The sequence below is a fragment of the Arvicola amphibius genome, chromosome 15 (assembly GCF_903992535.2).
Source record: "Arvicola amphibius chromosome 15, mArvAmp1.2, whole genome shotgun sequence".
Taxonomy (NCBI): domain Eukaryota; kingdom Metazoa; phylum Chordata; class Mammalia; order Rodentia; family Cricetidae; genus Arvicola; species Arvicola amphibius.
The window spans coordinates 8671120-8691239 of NC_052061.1; the positions used below are offsets into that span (position 1 = coordinate 8671120).

Here is a 20120-nt window from a genome sequence, read left to right on the forward strand (position 1 = left end):
GTTTGTTTTGAGACAAAGTTTCTCTGTGTGAGAGCTCTGACTATTCTGGAACTCGCTCTGGCCTCGAACTCATAGAGATCTGCCTACCTTTGCCTCCCAGGTACTGGGATGAAAAGTGTGCGCCACCACCCCTGGCCTCTTTTTACTTCTTAATTATGAGACAGGATCTCAGAAAATTGCCCAGACTGGCCTGGAGCATGCTCCTTCCCAGCCAGGCTTCCAACCCCTGCCTCAACCTTGCAAACAGCCGGACTCACAGGCTTGTATGCATCCCTAGGTCCAACTGTGCGTGTATCTTTTGCAATAAATGCACACAGCTCCTTTCCTATTTTTAAGAATAAGAACCAAAGGAGCAGTAGTTTGTAGAACCAACAGCAGGCTCCAGCTGAGGACTTCTTGGTTTAGCCCTTTTTCCTCTACCACAACTGCGGCTAGCTTCTCCAAATATCCCTCTGGCTAAATACATGATGCCGAAGCAGAACTGAGAAGCGAATTGGCTGGGATCAGTGCCCTGAAAAACGCTCTCTCCTTCCTTCTTTTTAAGAGTCTAGAAGAGCCGGGCAGTGGTGGCGCATGCCTTTAATCCCAGCACTCGGGAGGCAGAGGCAGGCGGATCTCTGAGTTCGACGCCAGCCTGGTCTACAAGAGCTAGTTCCAGGACAGGCTCTAGAAACTACAGGGAAACCCTGTCTCGAAAAACCAAAAAAAAAAAAAAAAAAAAGAAAAGAAAAGAAAAAGAAAAGAGTCTAGAAGAGATGTGAGATGGTCTAGGAGGCCGAATGTGAGGATTTCCTTCCTTTCTTCCTTCCCAAAATACTACACAGTATCTCTTGCACTGGCGGTGGTGGTGGGGGCCAAGGGTGGCACACAGAACTCCCCCACATATACACTGTGGCTTGTATTTTCATCAGGGGCATCTTTACCCAGACTGATCTTTTCTTCCTTTCCTCTGAGCAACCATGGCTGTGGGTTGGCTAGATAGTGAGAAACTGTCTCGGAACTGAGAAGGGGCAGTGTTCCTAACCACTTCACACCACCACCTTCAGCCATCCCTTGGGAAATGGCTCTTTACCGTGGCATTTTGCTGGTGTTTATGCGTTTTTACTATGCTTTAGTGCCCTCAAAAATCACACTTGGAGAAGTCTGCTCTTCCTTTCCCAATCTCATAAAGCCAGGACCTCTGGTTCTAGTGTACTAACCCAGCATAGCATGAAGGTCAGATACAAGCGGCTGAAGAATCCTCAGGCCAGGATGGATGACTGTGTGACACATGTGGACAGCAAGGAATAGTAAGACCACGTCAACTGCATGAAAACACCCTATTCAGAACAGCTCTGATCGCTGCTGAGACCAGGGACAGGCGCCATGGGTTGAAAACTTAAAACTCAGAACCCTAACTCATCAGAAGAAGTCAGAACACAGAGGTGACCTTTCTTTGAAATACTCACACTTATGAAATTTTCTGCATAGTTTTCTGTTGCTAGGGTTCAATCTCAGGCCTAGTGCAGGCTAAACAGGCCCCTCTTTTACTGAACTATCTCAGGCGCCTCCTGCTAGAGGTGGAGGGAGACCATCCAGTCCCTTTGGACACAGCTTTTAGCAGAACCTCAAACCTCTTTTATAATTTCAAACTAAGCCAGTTTAGTGGGCCATGCCTGGAACGCCAGCACCTGAGAGGCTGATACAGGCAGATTTGAAGTCAGCCTGGGGTACATAGCAAGTTCTCAGCCAATCTGGACTATGAGATCTTAAAACACATACATAAAAAGTAGCAAGGCTTGGTGGTGCACACCTTTAATCCTAGCACTCACGAGGCAGAGGCAGACAGATCTCTATGAGTTCAAGGCCAGTCTGGTCTACCTGTAGAGTTCCAAGACAGCCGAGGCTACATAGAGAGACTCTGTCTCAAGTAAAATAAAATAAAATAAAATAAAATAAAATAAAATAAAATAAAGCAAAACACAACCAAAAAAGTTGTAAACTACTTTACAGAATCCCATTCACACAAGGCTTTATTTCAGGGTAAGAATCAGCCAAGGCTGGGAAACATGCTAACTTCTGCTCTAGAGGAATGCTAAACTATGTTTAACTATGTTAACTGTTCCTAACTATGAAATACAGAATACAACAAAATCATTAAATAAAACAAGAACACTCTACAAAATGAACCAGAATGGGCTTCAACTAAGAAAACCAAGTTGTAGGATAATAGAGAAGGAGGTAGGGCCCAGATTAGGAATGCATAGTTTCTGGATCTAGGGAAATGGTTGAGGGAGAGGATGGTTGTTGTGCAGGCATGAAGACCTTAGCTGGAGTCCTCAGCTCCCACAGAAAAGAGCAGGGTGTGAGCACGCATCTGTAACCCCGGTGCTGAGGGATGGAGACTGCCGTATCCTGGGAGCTCACTGAACAGCCAGCAGCATAACCAAAAAAGGAGTCCGAGGTTCAGTGAGAGGCACTGCTTCAAGGGAATAGAGCGAGGAAGCAGGACACCTGATGTCCTACTTTGTCCTCCACAAGAGTACCTACCCGCTACACACTCGTTCACCACACACTCACGTACCACACACTCATGAACCTCACACTCATGCATCATACACACTCATGCACCTCACACTCATGCACCACACACACTCATGCACCACACACACCAAAAAAACTGAGTTTGTAGCTTCTTTTCTCTTTCTTCGTTTTTGTGTGTGTGTTTCAGACACCTTAGCTGATGTAACCTTAGCTGACCTAGAACTCACTAAGTAGCCCAGGCTGGCCTCAAACTCATAGAGATCCACCTGCCTCTGCCTCCTGAGTGCTGGGATTAAAGGGGGGTACCACGATACTCAGCTGTATTTTTCTTTTTTAATATTTATTTTAATTGGAAGCATGTGTGTGTGTGCCTGGGAGTATGAGTGGGCTAATGTGTGCAGACATCCATGGAAGTGAGAAGAAAGGTCAGATCCCCTAGAACTGGAGGTGCAGATTATTGTGAGTTGACAAGTGGGTTCTTGGAACTGAACCCAGGTCCTCTGGAAGAGCAGCAGGTGCCCTTAATCACTGAGCCATCTCTCAAGCCTGCATAATTTCTTATACACATCACACACTACACACACCATACCGCACACACACTACACACACCATATACACACACTACACATACCATACACACATATACCACACGCTATACTGCACACATACCACATACACACACTACACACACCCCATATACACACACCACACACACACACCCATATATACACACTACATACACACACCACATACACACCCACACACTACATACACACACACCACATACACACACACACACACACACACACACCACATACACACAGGTAACAATAATAACTAAAGAAGCCATGAATTTGAAAGGAGGACATAGGAAGGGTTGGAGGGATGAGGACGGTGAATGATATTTTAATTGAATTTTTTAAAAGTGTAAAAAAATGAAACAAAGCAAATGATTGGCTGCTGGTAGAACAAAGCACTAGAAAATTAGATAGGCTGAGGGGATGCCTTCCTGTCATGCTTTTGAATTTTCTTTGTTTTTTTTGTTTGTTTTTTTTTATGTTTTATTATGCTTTTGAATTTTAAGGCAAGAAAATACAATTCCTATTCAAAATATAGAAAAATTTATCTATCTATTATGTGTCTTTGATAAAGGGTCTCTCCATATAGCTCTGGCTGTCCTGGAACTCACTATGTAGACCAGGCTGGCTTTGAACTCATAGAGATTGACCAAGGATTAAAGTACTGCACCTCCACACCTGTATCTTTAAAGAGAAAAATTACATCAAATAACTCAGGCATGGTGCACACACCTATAACCCCTGTATTAGAGAGGGTAAGACAAGAACTGAGAGTTCAAAGATCATTTCAGGCTACATCACTAGGACCTGTCTTAGAATTCCAAGGTCTGGAACAGCAATCTGACTGAGCAGATAAACGCTTGCATGCAAGCCTTACAGACTTGAGTTCACTCCCCGAACTCAAGGGGAAACAAACAAAAACCAGCAAATGGTTCACTAACATACTTTAGTAATCCAAACACTCATATTCAGATGCGGGGAGAAGACAGGAGGGTTGCCTAGAATTTTGTGAGCCAGCGAGGGTGGAGAGTGTAATTCAGAAGAAAGAGAAAAGGTTAGAAAGGGGAAAAAAACAAAAACAAAAGAAAAAACAAAACTCCCGAAATTTGCCCTCTGACCTCCACAGGTGCATGTATACGTGTGCCTGTGTGTGTATGTATGTGTGTGTGTATGTGTGTGTATTCATGTAAAAATCAAACAACAACAAAACCTCATGTAGCTCAATGGTAGGGAACTTGTTTGACATGCACCAGGCCCTGAGTTTCTTTCCTAGTACTAAGAAAAAGAAAAATAAGATTAAATTGGATGATATTTTAAAATTAATGAAGTTCTTCTTAATTCAGGAGATGAAGAAGAGAGAATTCATTTACGTTCCCCAAAGAATTTCCTAGAGGTTTTACTGTTAGCAGGGCTCAGTCCTGTCACCCCAGTCCTCAGAAGGCAGAGGCAAGAAGAGGATCACAGATTCCAGGTCAACAAGAGTATCTCAAACAAAACAAAAACTAGTAATAAGAACTTTCAAAGAACCTTTCCTCTCATGAAAGTTTGGTGCTCTGGCATATAAACTATATGATTCAGAGGTGTGCTTATTTTGGTCTGAGAGCCAGGGGCAGACATGACATTTTTCTTAGCTGCCATCATGAAACAAGCATGTCATGGTAAAATCAGAACTTGCACTGCCAGAAAAACACCTTTGTTTTGCTTTTATTGGTTTTTTTTGGTTTCTGTATGAACATATGTGTGAAGGTTATAGGTCAGCATCTTGTGTGTCCACCAATTGCCTTCTACCATATATTTTGAAACATGGCCTCTCATTGAACCTGGAGCTTGCTAACTCAGCTAGACTTACTGACCAGCCACTTCCAACCCTCCTAACTCTCCTCTTACCCAGATTACAGGCATGTGATACTACACCAGGCTTTTACATTGTGCTGGTGTTACAATCTGAGGTCAAGAACTTTGCCAACTGAACCATCTTCCCATCTCTCCCTTTATACAATCATTCATTCATTTTCTATTTTTAGAGACAGGGTTTCTATGTGTATTCCTGGTCGTCCTAGAACTTGCTCTGTAGACCAGGCTGGCATCAAACTCACAGAGATCCACCTGCCTCTGCCTCCTGAGTGCTGGATTAAAGGCGTGTGACACCACCACTTGACTTATTATTATTTTTGTAAGACAAAGCCTTACCACACATGCCAGGCTGCATTCAGACTTAAAATAATCCACCTGTGTTAGCCTCCCAAGTGCTGTGATTATAGCCATGAGCCACCAAAGCTGTGCAAAATACCTTCTGATAACTATGATTAGAAGTGCACATACAATCATAAAGATCAAACAGATCTGAACTCTCTGGTCCTATCTCCTCATCTGCTGGATAACTCAGTAGATCCCCTAGCCACCCAGAACCTTAGTTCCTTGGCTGAAAAAAATGGGCTTAACACTAGTTACAAGATGCTTTGAAAATTAAGTAAGGACAGCTATGCAAAGTGCTGTGCACAGAGCGACTCCCGAGCATGCATTCCCTGTCCCTGAGCCCTGAGTCATCCTGCTTTCAAAGAGGGACCTTTGCTGATGAGCTCACTGGTCACACTCTCTGTCCTGCCTGCTCTTCTCCTTCTATCCATGCTGGGTTGCTCATGTTGGCCAAGCACTTCACTAAGCTATACCTTCTCCTATAGGGTACTTGGAGCCAGTCTCACTGTATAGCCCACGCTGGCATCAGGCTTGTGATCCTCCTGCCTGGGTTTCTAAATGCTAAGATTACAGGCATGTAACACTGCCCAATTATCAATGGAACTGTTTTAATGTCACATGTGGTAATACACACATGTAATCTCCACTTTCTCGAAGCTAAGGTTAAGATGATCCAAGGGAGCTGGGCAGCGGTGGTGCATGCCTTTAATCCTAACACTCGAAAAGCAGAGGCAGGAAGATCTCTGTGAGTTCGAGGCCAGCCTGGTCTACAAAGTGAGTTCTAGGGCAGCCAGAGCTATACTGTGAAACCCTGTCTCGAAAAACCAAAAGAAAAAGAAAAGGCCAAGTGTGGTGACTCAGAGGCAGGAGGATCTCTGTGAGTTTCAGGGCAGCTTGTACTGGGCAACATAGAGAGATCCCTTCTAAAGACAAAAAAAATATAGTAATAGTGTAAAGTATAGCAATTGCTATCATCTAGGACAAGGGACTCAAAATGAGAAGCCACTGGTGAACATGGTGAGTTTGGTCCCTCCCTCAACCACACTTAAGAAACAGGCCTAATGGTTAAGAGCATTGCCTGCTCTTCCAAAGGTCCTGAGTTCAATTCCCAGCAACCACAGGGTGGCTCTCAGCCATCTGCAATGAGGTCTGGTGCCCTCTTCTGGCCTGCAGGCGTACACACAGACAGAATATTGTATACATAATAAATAAATAAATAAATGAATATCTTAAAAAAAAAAAAAAAAAGAAACAGACCTAAAATCACAAACCACTTAAACTAAATGCAGACAAACTAAGACTTAAGTAAATGAAATGGAGCTGGGAAGACATCCACCGGGGTGCTGCGTTAACACAGCTTGTGGAACAGAGGTACAGGCGACACTAAAGGCCAAAGCTATGCACAGCATCCGTGAAGACCAGTGAGGATGAGAGACAGCTTCGGATTGGAAACCACAGCGTCGCCATTATTCTGCAACCAGCATCAGGCAGGTCCAGACCTTCTGGAAACTTCAGAGCTCCACTGGCATTAGCCCAAATAATCCTATACATTCTTGAACCCCACCCCTTGGAGCTTTCATTCTTTAGGATGTTGTCCTTGCCTGGCCTACACATGCATCTTTCTGTAAATGTCACATCTGGAAGGCAGGATGGAGTTCATAAGAAAATGTCATATCCGCTAAGCCACGAGCATTGTTTCTTATAAATCCTACATAAGGGCAGGGTGTCTTGGTGGGGTGTGAAGTATAGATTATGTTGGAGACTGGCTTTAGAGACAGATATAACGAACTGTGTAACAGGCAGGGCTCAGAACCTAGTGGGGTGACACATATCTAGAACCCCAGAACCAACGAAGCTGAGGCAACTGGGTTTCATAGTGAGGACCAGACACCAGGATTATACGGGCAAGATCCTATGTCTAAGAACAAACAAACAAACTCAGGGTGGTGTAGAGATAGAACAGTTACTTACTTAGCATGTAAAAGGCCCTGTATCCCCCTGGAATTTTTAATTTAATTTTAAAATTACATTTATCTACTAATATTTATTTTGTGTATGTGGTGGGGGTAGAGGCCAGAGGACTACACTTGGGAGTCAATTTTCTGCTTCTGCCATCTGGGTCGCAGGACTCACACTCAAGTCATCAGCCTTGGCAGCAAGCCACCATACCCTCTGTGCTAGCTAGTTTTTATGTCAACTTGACACAAAGTACAGCCTCAGGAAGAAGGAACCTCAGCCGAGAAAATGCCCCCTGACAAATTGGCTCGTGGGCAAGCCTATGGGGCAGCAGGCGCAAGCCAGTAAGGAGAGTTCTTCCAGGACCTCTGCTTCAGCTCCTGCCTTCAAGCTCCTGCCTTGGACTTTGGCCCCGACTGCCTTCTATGATGAACTGTGATTTGGAAGTATGAGATGAAATAAACCCTTCCATCTCCAAACTGCTTTTAGTTAAGGTGTTTTCTCACTCTCACAGCTATAAAATCCTAACCCTTTAGGACACTCACTGAACCATCTCACTAGCCCAGTAATTTTTTCAAACTAAGAAAAGTCTGCGACTTTAGAAACAAGGCATGCAACTGAAGGGTCCCGAACTTCAGGCATAGTGTCCTGATAAACCTGTGGTTGTTGTGGTTGTTTGAATGTAATTGGCCTCCACAACCTCATAGGGAGTGGTACTATTAGGAGGTGTGGCTTTGTTGGAGTGGGTGTGGCCTTGTTAGAGGAAGTAAGAGTGTCACTGGGGTAGGGGCCAGGGCTTTGAGGTTTGCTCAGGATACCACCCAGTGTCTCAGTTGACTTCCTATTGCTTGCAAGATGTGAGACTCTCAGCTATTCCTCCAGCCCCATGTCTACATGCTGCCATGTTCTCCACCATGATGATAATGAACCGAACCTCAGAAAGTGTAAGCCAGTCACCCTAATTAAACATTTTCCTTAGAAGAGTTGCTATGGTCATGGTGTCTCTTCACAGAAATAGAAACCCTAACTAAGACAGTTGTCTAATTTCTTTCCTTCATCATCCTTTCGATCCGGGAAACTAGCTCCTTTCCCGCCATCTAGCATCTACTACATCTGAGGCATTCACACCCAAAATTCACATCCATACTTAAACGCTAGGGGCTGGAGAGATGCCTTAGTGATTAAGAGTACTTGTTACTATTGCACAGGCCAGGGTTCAAGTTGCAGGATCTACGTGGTGGTTCACAACTATCTGTAACTCCAGTGCCAGGGGATCTGATGCCCTCTTCTGAGCTCTTCAGGCACCAAGCATGCACATGGTGCACACACACACACACACACACACACACACACACACACACACACACATATATATATATGTACATGTGGCAAAGCGTTCATGCATTAAAAGAAAAACGAGTAAATAAAAAAAAAAGTTGGGGGCTGGAATTGTAGCTCAGTTGGTAAGAGTGCTAGCCTTGCAGGCATGAAACCCTGGGGTTGACCCTGGGCATAGCATCAACCAGAGATCGGGGTGCAGGCCTGTAGTCCTAGCACTGGAGAAGTGGAGGTGGGAAGAACACATGTGAAAGGCCACCCTCGTGGTGAGTTCAAGTTCAGTCTGAGTCATGTGAAACCTTGTCTCAAAATAAGTGAACACTGCTTGGGGCTGAGGGCTCTGCTTTATGAGGGCCTGCCTTTGAGGGGGGAAAACAAACAAAACCAAAATTTAAAATTGTGCTTCTTCTGCAGATTTTTACCTAAACTATGATAAACATGCAGCATTTTTTTATATAAGGTAATAAAACAATGTATGATTAGCCTGTGGGGCTGTCTGCTTGGTATGGGTGATGACTCTACAGTCAGAGGTGACACAGTTTCTCTCATCCTCTTCCCCTGCCGTTTCTGAGACAGCTTTATGAACCCCAGGCTGGCCTCAGATTCTCTATGTATCGGCGAATGTGTGAACTGATCTCCTCCCCCCCCACACACAACTAATTCCCAAGTACTAGGATTACAGGTATAAACCACCGAACCTGGACCTCAGCTCTTGCTTTTTTTTTATTATTATTATTTGCTTATCCATTTTTGTTATTTTATGTGTATGGATGTTTTGCCTACATGTATGTCTATGTTCCATGCATGTGTCTGGTGTCCCTGGAGGGCCTGGAGAGGGCCCCCTGGAACTGAAGTTATGGACAGTTGTGAGCCACCATGTGGGTTCTGGGACTCGAATCTGGGTCCTCTAAGAAGTGCTTAACCTTTGAACCATCTCTCCAGCCCTTCTTCATTTTATATTTGCTTGTTTGTTTGGTTTGCTTTTAATTTTGCAACAGGGTCTCCCTAAGTTACTCAGGCTGGCTTTGAACTTTTGATCACCCTGCCTCAGCCTTCCAATTACCTGAGATTCCAGGCCTGCACCACCAAGTGCTGGCTCAGGAACATATCATTATACGTAACGAATAAACTCGACGGGAGTCATCTGATTTAACGTGGACACTGTGATTCAGCGGAGGGGTTCTACCTAAAATCCCCACCCAACCGATGAAGAATGGCACCCAGAAGGACTCAGCTCTGCAAGGTCACGGTACTGCTGGCTGTGAAGGGGGTTTCAAAGAATGCCTCTGAATTCAGAGCTCTTTCCAATTCAAAAGGGACTGTGATCTTTGGCTGACAGTCACCTTTTTCAGGCACCATGCCCAGGGACAGGGCTTGAAGTTTGACATGAACGCTTCTCTCTTGGTCCCTTTTCCCACAGCACCCCCATCACCCTCCCATTCAGCGGACACAAAGACGGCATAGGGCTGCACAAAGAACCCATACACAAGATAAGTAGGGGCTATTCTGTGGGTAATGTGGGGATGGGAGCTAGTCTCTCTGTGGGGCGGAGGGGCAGTTTTCCTGGGCCAATTGACCGGATGAGTCATCAAGGTTTATCCCATTATTTACATCATTCCCCTTCGGGTGGGTGGTAATGTCACCAGCCACAATGACATCCGGGCCCCACTTTACCTCCTCACAGCAGGGTCTGGCCTTGAGCTGGCAGCACCCAGAGAGGGAGCAGAGGGAGGAAGCCTGCGTGCAGCTCCTAGTGGCTGGGCTGTCAGCTTTCCCAGCTGACTCAGCTAGACACCACCCTCCTGGGCCACCCGCCCGCCTCCAGCCTCTTAACTTTCCATTTCCAGGCCTCTCGCGGCTGGCTCCCGGGGAGGGAGCGCCCCTCCCGCTGCCCGGGGCGCCTGTCTGCAGCCCGGACTGCCAGGGCACCGTGCCCATTGGCCTGGCAGGCTGGTCTCGGGACAATTACAATCTACTGTCACCGAGTTCGGAATATAGGTCAAGGTGCTCTCGGAAGGGCCCAGGGGAGGATCACCTGACCCGGAGGTGTGGTGACTCAGCGGGAAGGATGGGGAGGGAGGGGCGGCTGTGGAATCTCCCTGCCGGCGGGGCCTGCAGGAGAAAGAGGAGGTCAAGTTGCCTGTCTGGCTGATTATCAGCAGAGGAAGAAGCTGTTGGAGACCGAAGGAAGGAAAAGATGACCTGTGGTGACCCATCTGAGGTGGCATCCAAATCCTCTCCAGAGCAGCTGTCAGCCCACGAGCAGCTAAAACCACCCGCCCCCCACTGTCTCTGCGGCTGTGAACACCTCATTAGCCACCTCCCTGCCAAAGTGAGAAACCAAATTAACATCCTGGATCAATCCAGGCTCCATCCACCCAGACCTCCAGAGAAACCAAGGCCACTGGCGTATCACACACAGGGGCAGCCACCCGTGTCCGACGCAATCTGATTATGCCCTCCTCCGTCCCGATTTTGAATATGAAAATCACTAACCCATTTTATTGTAGGTGTCCACATGGCAGGAGGCTTCTTTCCGGGGAGAGGCAGCAGCTGCTAGCTCTGTCCCAGACTCACTTCCTCTGGCTCCAGCTGCTGGTTCCTACCCGCCAAGCAGGGAGTTTCCTCATTCTTGGGGTTCTGGCTAGCTGAGCTAGCCACCCTCATCTCCCACCCCCAGCCGCTCACCACCCTCTTCGGGTAGTGCTGCTGGGACTCCCGGGTTCCATGAGTCACGACCAGGCTGGAGACAGACAGCAGGCTTCCTTTATTAAATCAGCCTCCTGCCCCGCTCACCACAGAGGGAAGCTATAATTACTTGTTTGGCCCAGCTCTGAGAGCTGAGTGAGCCACAGACGATGCTACACACAGGAGGGAAGTTCCTGATTTCTGCATCCATCTCGTGCACCGCCACCCCCTTGCTAATGAGCATAACCGCCAGGGGTTAAGGACCTGTTACACAAATATCAGACGCTTTGCCTATGTAATGGGGTGCCTTGGGTCAGGACACCCAGGGCTGATAAGGCCAGCTATATACAAGCTGCCAGGAGTTTTCCGTTGTTTTGTTTAGAATACAAAGGCATTCTGCTACTTTGCCAGAGTCTATACTTGATGAGGCAGGCTGTTCATTGCTGCTTTATAAGAGATAAAGGAAAAGACGGTAGGACATTGCTCTGGGTGTCCAGGTTATGGCTGTTTTATCTTTTAGACACAATAAGCACAAAATCCCAGGCTTCGCAGCTTCTTGACCAATCTAGACAAATGTTTGAAATATCAAAAAATCAGCTTGTTACAAAATTTTTAAAAAAAGCAAAAAATCATGAACTGCTCCATTTCCTGTTCATTCATTCATTCATTCTTGCATTCAGTCATCCCAGTAACATTTTGGGGGGAGGCCTGTGTGCCAGGCATCACGAATACACAAGTGCTAAGTCAACAAGATATAGATAGTTATTCAGGTAAAAGAAAACACAATAAGAGACTTAGACAGTACAGTAGAGGTAGTAAGTGTGATTAATAACAGAAAAGTAGTAACAGGAAATGGGATTTTTTTTTTATAAATAAGGAATTTGTGGACACCTCTTGACATTTGAGAACAATCTGTAAGTAATCTGGTGATTACTGAGAAACGATAACTAATTATAACTTAGATGAGCTATCTCTGAAAAATTTTAAGTCCTATAAGCTTTGTTTATAAGCAAAATTGTGAGTACATTTCAAACATATTTGATAAGTTATAAAGTAAAATAGGGCCAAAGGCATTTGGCCCTTCATATGGTATGGTTTGGACGGAGAAATTTCCTTCAAGGTTTCACTGGAGTGCTGGAGAGAGAGCTCAGCAGTTAAGGGTGATTGGTGTTATTGCAGGGGACCTGGGCTCAGCTCCCAGCACCCACCTCTAACTCCATTGCCAGGAGATCTGATGCCCTCTTCATTAAATGAGATAATGGAATGGTGCCAACTGGGAGAGACGTCACAGGCACCCTGCACACCTCGAGGTCCCTACTGAACTACCAACAGCTACAAACCTAAAGTGAACACAATGAGTTGCCCTTTAGAACCCTTCCAGTTAGGAAGAATACCAAGGATAAGAGTATACACACCAGGGGGCTGGAGAGATGGCTCAGTGGTTGGGAGCATTGCATGCTCTTCCAGAGGTCCTGAGTTCAATTCCCAGCAACCACATGGTGGCTCACAACCATCTGTAATGGGGTCTGGTGCCCTCTTGTGGCCTGCAGACATACACACAGACACAGAATATTGTATACATAATAAATAAATATTTTAAAAAAAGAGTCTACACACCAACAAGGTCATGGCTGTTGGAATTGTAAATTGGTAAATTCATGCTACTTTCCAGAAGACCTGGATAAAAATGACCAGATCTTCTCAGTCAGTATAACAGAAAGTTGGTAACAACCCAACCATCCATTGGGGGGGGGGGAGAATAAATAAATATGCATGGGGCACAAGAAAAGGAACTACAGTATAGCAGCAGGAAGCAAACAGAGCGCAACTCTACACAACAACATGCGTGAGTTCTAGAAACCTAATAGTATAAGGGAAGCAGTACATTCCAGAAGGCTACATGTAGTTTCCAGAAGGCTACATGTAGTTTCCAGAAGGCTACATGTAGTTTCCAGAAGGATACATGTAGTTTCTAGAAGGATACATGTAGTTTCTAGAAGGATACATGTAGTCTCCAGAAGGCTACATGTAGTTTCCAGACGGTAACATGTAGCAGGGTATTCTTTTAAGTAAGAAAAAAACAGTATTTCTCTAAACATACATTTTAGGGAAATGTACGAAATAAAAACAAAGGAATAGCAAGCCCAAGATTCAGGATGAGCAGGAAAGGCAAGGTAATGGAGGAGGACCATGGGCGGCGGGGGAGGGGTATCTGCAGTGGCCTCAGCAGATTCTAAGCACATAGGCAAATCTAAATGATCATATATGAATTGTGGAGGGTTCAGCCAAACCCGGAAAGCTGTCGAGAGTCAGAAATAATGAAAAACCTCATTCGTGTGGGTTCAATAAAAAAGAAATAGGAAACCAGGCTTGGTGGCACATGCCTTTAAACTCCATACATGAGAGGCAGAGGTAGAAGCGGAGGCATGCAGATCTCTGACTATGAGAACAGCCTGGTCTATAACATGAGATCCAGGACAGCTAGGGCTGTTACAAAGGGAAACCTTGTCTGGATCCTCTGCCCTCCCCCAACTAAAAAAACCTACCTTACCCTTGGGACTGGGTAAACTTGACTCTAGATGTGGGGAAACCTTTGGTCCATCAGCTACATCATGCTGTGAAGCTTCAGAACTGTCACCTGGGGTCAGGGAGTACAGTGAGCTTTACTGCAATCGGATCAGGACATCCTCAGCCTGGTCATGCTCCCTGGCTGTCCTGGAACTCACTCTGTAGACCAGATAGGCCTCAAATTCAGAGCTCCACCTGTGTCTGCCTCCCCCGTGCTGGGATTAAATGCAAATACTGACCCTGGCCTTTGCCAGACTTGCCCTTGGCACTTCCCCTGGGCAGGACTTTCATTTCCTCTAAGTGGTACTCTCACCTAGCACTAGTCTTGACCTGCCCAGGCACTGCCTGCAGGATGCTGGTGTGGATGGTGGAGCTCCTTCCAGCTGGAGCTGTGAAGGACCACGCAGGGGCTGCAGTCTGTGGTCCTGGCCATCTTCTCTCCTGCTCTGGTCAGTCCAGAAGGCAGAGCTCTCAGGGAGCCAGCTGCCTGCTGCCATGACACTGACCCCTGGTTCTCTTTATCTTTACAAGAAAGGTTCCTCCAGACCCACAAAGTTAGCGCCACCCACGGGAAGACAATGTCAGTTCCTGCTGATGGGCATGCTTCATGGGCTGAACTCTTGACAGGCTGACAAAGGACAGTCTGGAGTCTGCTGGGCTCCTGCTCTCATGACTCTGGGAGCTGTTCCCCCAAACAATCATCGGTGCCTGTCTTGAGGGTGCTGGAGCCAGGAAGGCTCCTGATCAGCACCTCGCTGTTTCCATTAGCTTGAGTGTGCAAGCCTCTGTTTCTATTTGTACAACAGCAGCAACCATATTGCCCTTTCTTAAGTAAAAAGCACTAATGAGAACCATGTGACCCAACAGAAAACAAACAAACAAATGCTTAGAGCAGAAGCATTTGGAAGCCCTTGTCTGAATCCTTCCTTGTGTGCCCCCTCAGGACAGTGTCAGGAACATAGTGGGTGCTCAATAAATAGGTAAGACTGGTGATGGTGGTGGTGGTGATGATGAGGCTAGCATTAACTGCATCTTGCCAAGGGTAGTGATTAGACCTTATATGGACAATCCCAATTAAATTTCCCAACAACTCAGTGAAGGCGATCCTATGGTTATTAGTACCATTCTGCAGTTCAGAGAAGTCAGTAATTTTCCCAAGGTCACACAGCCAAGTAAAAATGGTTATTACCCAAGCTTTATGAATTGGCAAATTCACAGGTCCAGAACCTAAAAGTAGAACACATGAGGGCCTGGTGCCCAAGGCAGCCACAAGAAGCACTGGATTTTGGTATCTTCCTCATACTAAGACTACAGAATAGGCTGGAGAAATGGCTCAGAGGTTAAAAGCATTGCCTGCTCTTCCAAAGGTCCTGAGTTCAATTCCCAGCAACCACATGGTGGCTCACAACCATCTGTAATGGGGTCTGGTGCCCTCTTCTGGCCTGCAGGCATACACACAGACAGAATATTGTATACATAATAAATAAACAAATATTTTAAAAAAAAGACTACAGAATTAAAGGGCACCGGCCTTGGGAAGTTAATTTCAATCTGTATGCAGGAAGCATACAGTTGGCCTGTTTGCTTCTAAGAATAAGCCAAGAGGGCTTTATTTTTCCAAATAATGAGATTCATGGTGCGTGGGTGGGGGTGGAGGTGGGGTTGGATACCTGGTTGGGTAGTGTGGGATAGATACATCTGGTAGACACAGGGACTGTGCAGAAGGAAGCTGAGGAGGTCTCTCTCTCTCTCTCTCTCTCTCTCTCTCTCTCTCTCTCTCTCACACACACACACACACACACACCCATATATGGAGGGGTACACCGGCGTGAAGGTCAGAGGGCAACTTATGGGAGTTTGTTCCATTATGTGGGTTCTGGAAATCAAAATCAGGCTTCAAGCCTTGGCAGCAAGTGCCTTTACCCAGTGTGCCATCTTACCAGACCAATTTATGTTTTGTCTTTTTGTGATGAGAACATGCTCTCTCAGGTTGGAGAGAAAGTTCAGGGGTTAAGAGCTCTGGCTGCTCTTGTAGAGAACCTGGGTTCACTTTCCAGCACCCATATAGCAGTTAACACTTTATTGTAACTCTAGTTCCAGGGGATCTAATACCTTCTTCTGGCTTACTTGGTACACAGAGATACATGCATGAATACAAGATAAAAATTTGAAAACGGAAAGTATGTTTCACCAGTACTAAAACAACAATAAAAAGAATACGTTGTATACTACTTACATCATTGAAATATAGATTTAAGGGACTGGAGAAATGGCCCAGTGGTTTAAAATGTCCACTACGTCTCCAGATCACCCAGTTTGTTCCTAGCAGCCACATTTTGTGACTTACCAGTGACTTCAACTCCAGAGAGTCAGACTGGCCTCTACAGGCACCTGCACACACACACACACACCACACACACACTCATGCACAGACACACGAGTACACATAATCGAAAGAAGTAAATATTTTTAAAACATATAAGTAACGATAAACACATGTAATCCCAGCATCCAAGAAATGAGACAGCAGGAACCTAAGTTCAAGACAAGCTTGTGGTATAAAACAAGACCCTGCTTCTAAAACGAACGAATGAATGAAAAATGACATGAAGTGGGGGTGGAGGAAGGTTGAGAAAAGGTCGTCACGGGCTGGACTCTCTTCAGCAATACAGCTTCCAAGACGACAGCCTGAGCCAGGCTGCGGCTTTCCCCAGGCTTGGCTGGTTTACTGGAGATGAACGGCAGCCCCCAGCCTTCCCAGGGCATGGCAGCCAATGAGCCTGACTCGCAGCTGGGGGCAAGTGTTTGCCTTGGCAGTTGGCAGCACTGCCTGCCTCCCAGGCTTCCTCAGCAGAGAGTCATTATGCAGTTTGCTCACATGCCCTATGCATTTTAATGAATGAGTCAGGGGACGGACTCAATTTGAAAGAGGAATCCGTTGCTCTCCGAGCTGGGTGAAGGGCTCTCAAGGGATGGTCTAGCAGCTTGGATATTACAAGAGGTGGAAAGAGGGATGCAATCTCCATTTAGCAAAAAGAGAGAGAGAGAGAGAAAGAGTCTGGGGAAAGAAGGTGAAGAGGAAATAAGGGAGGGAGGGAAAAAGAAATCAAGCGAGGGAGGGGAGAACACAGGAGGCAGGGAGGACGGAGGGGCAGAAATAACTGCCTGGAGCTCAGGAAACCGTCCTGGAACACATTGCCACCCAGACGCCCTGCTCCTTCACCCTCCACTTACTTGCTCCAAGCATTTGTCACCTTTGAAGCACTCATCCACTAGACAGGGAACCTTTTAGAGAAGAGAAGCAAGACTCCTTGTATAGAACTGAATCTTGCTCAGGTTAGAAACACTATGGTGGGTGGGGGGGCGGCTGGAGCGATGGCTCAGTGGTTGAGAGCACTGACTACTCTTCCAGAGGACCTGAGTTCAATTCCCTACACCCGCATAGCAGCTCACAACTGTAACTCCAGTTCCAGGGGATCCAAGACCCTTACACCAATGTGTATATATATATATATATATATATATATATATATATATATATATATAAAAGTAAATTTTAAAAGAAAGGAAGGAACACTATGGTGGGTCTGAGAAGAGGGAGGGGACAGCGGTGGTCCTGTCACTCTTTCCTGGAAGCAGGAGTTGTTCCATGAAGATCAAGAGTACCAGTTCTCCAGCACTTCCTACTGGCCAGATGCAGGGCAGTGTGGGTCAATTAGTATCTCGTCAAATTCCCATGACTGTACCAGGAGGCAGGTCTTGTTACTGTCACATTTTTTAGAGGTGAGGAAACTGGAGAGAGCAGCTCGTCCAAGGTCACCCAGGGATTTGAACTCAGCCCTGTCTGACTCCAGAACTCCTGGCAGCTCTCCTCTGTGCTGTCAGCCAGCCCCTGGCCAGGGAATGCTGGGGAAGGCCTTTCCCTTCCCAGGCTTCCTTCCAAGAACACTCTGAACCCCCAGGAGGAAGGGGTTGGTGTGAATCCAGATGCAGTCAACGCCCAAGTGGCCTGGGAGTGGATCTGAAACCTGCCCAGCACAGAGCTGTGTGCGAGCCCCAGAGCCCAGGGGCAGCAGAGAAAGGAAGGAAGCGCAGCCCCACTGCGGTTGGCTGGGGTGGCTAGCCTGTTCCCAGGCTGTATACCACAAAACACAGGGCAACAGATGCTCAGCAAATGCCTGTGTGGGAGTCCAACTTACCCCTTACATGGCAGGCCGGCAGGCAATGTCCCTGAATCACTCAACAGAGCCATCTCAGCTTTGAACTTTGAGCCAGGCTCTGCAGGAATAGGGCATGGGGGTTGGGATGGGGTGGCACTCACCACCATGAAAAGGATGTCAGCCATCCACCCTACCCCCCAAGTGGGAGAACACAGACTGGGAAGCAGCCAAGAAAACAGAAAGCCGCTCTACACCCACATTCTCCCGGATTTTTACAGCTGGAGGGAGGAGGACACACCAGCACAGCAGCACTCGGGGCCCCTGGGCTCCGTGCCTGGGGAAAAGCAAGGCCACCTGCTGTGAACTAAACTGGACACAACAACAGTAAGCCTCTTCTGAGCCTTGCCTGCCTTCCCACCCTCCATGACTCCAGACACATGACCACGCTTGAACCCCTACCGCCTCTGCCTCCCTGACAGGGAGAGGCTACTCCTGTCCCCGTTGCAATGAACAGACGGGCAGAAGGATTAGTAACATACTATAGTCATTTGTGTTCACTGTTCTGGCTCCCACGATGAGGGGTTTTCCCCAAACACACTTTCCACCCTAACTCCTTGTGTATGGCGATGGAACGGTTTCTCTGATGGGAGAACTTGGGGAGCCTCTGGTTGGTCTCTTCAGCACCACCTTTCTCCCAGGCTCAATCGAGAAGCTAATTCTGCTCTCACAGTGTGCTCCTTCTCCACGCTAGTGGAGTGGAAGTTAAGGTGGACTTTGGCTCACTGCCATGCCTCTGTCATCTTTATGTGTTCAGAACCTAAATACAGAAGAGGGATGCTTTTTTTTTTTTTTTGGGAAAGATTATTTGGAGATTTCAAGCACGCTTAGGAGGATGTTTAAGCTCTGTGCAAACCACCTCCATCTGATCCCCTACCTTCTCTCTATATCCTGGTGAGGGATGCTCTTGGCTTCAGGACCAGGTTCTCTTGGGAGAAAGCAGAAGGCAAGACTGCCCCTCCTCCAGCTTTTTTTTTTTTTTTTTTTGGTTGTTGTTCTTTTAGACAGAGTCTCCTTATAAGCTTGTGATTCCTCTTGCTTCCCCCTAAGAGTCCACCTAGGCCTACTAGTGCACACCACCATACCCCAGCCTGTTTGCTTATTTTCTTTGGCATGTCTCTCCACCCCACAAGGAAAACCAAGTTTTGTACTCAGCTACTTGGAATAAAAGGAGCCAGTCAGGAGAGGGTGTTTCAGGAGTGATAGAGTCCTGCCTAGACACCAGGTCTTTCCTTTGCCACCTGCCAGGGCATCAACAATGGGTCCTTGACATGACCGACTGTTACCGCCCCAGACTGTTTACTCAGGAAACACACCCTGGCAGCTCACCTACACCCAGTGTCAGAATGAGTACAGCCCATCAGATCTGCAGAGAATGCTGGACCCGCCGTAGCTCTGGGTGAGTGTTGGCAAAGTCCACGCTGTCCTCTGTGCGACAGCTCTGGGCTATGAGTTCCCTCCCTGCAAACTAGCAAGAGGAGCTGGCTGTTGGGCTGATGGTTCAGAGGCTCAGAGCACTGCAGGACTCTAAGTCCGGAATAGAGGAAGACCTGCCTGAGCAACCACCGAAGCTCAGCACCAGGTCTGGAGGAGGGGAGGGATTTCCAGCGGCAATTGACAATGGGTGTTTGTATCAATTGTTTAATCCACTGATGGATTGATTCAAAATTTGAACAGACTTGATAGTCATTGAAAAACTGAAGAAAGAGTAGCCTACGGGTGTGCACCATCATACCCCAGCCTGTGTGCCTGTTTTGTTTGGCATGGCCCTCCCTCCCCCACACGAGATACCTTAATGTAGGGAGGACATGGAACTATGGGAGGTGGTGCTAGCTGGAAGAAGAGGTCACAGGGAATGTGCCTTTGAAAGTTCTGTCTTGGTGTTGCCCCCTTCCTGTCTGTCTGTCTGTCTGTCTGTCTGTCTGTCTGCTTTCTGATCTCCATGAAATGAGCCGTCTCCTTTAGCATGATACTCAGGCCCATAGCAATGGAGCCAGCTGACTGTGAACTATAACCTACGGAATTATGAACAAAATAAATGTTTCCGGGACTCAGG

General features: G+C 46.8%; 1 protein-coding gene across 3 annotated transcripts in view; it reads right to left on the reverse strand.

Annotated features, from left to right (window-relative positions):
- The window catches only part of Chd9 (chromodomain helicase DNA binding protein 9), a 214126-nt gene that overhangs the window by 158566 nt on the left and 35440 nt on the right, over window positions 1-20120 (reverse strand). The window contains exon 1 of one of the 3 annotated variants that reach the window (XM_038312413.1): window positions 10266-10351. The exons of the other annotated variants lie outside the window; for them this stretch is intronic. The gene's annotated coding sequence lies outside the window, so the exon portion shown is untranslated. Of the gene's footprint in view, window positions 1-10265; window positions 10352-20120 lie in introns of those variants that run through there. 3 annotated transcript variants of the gene reach the window in all.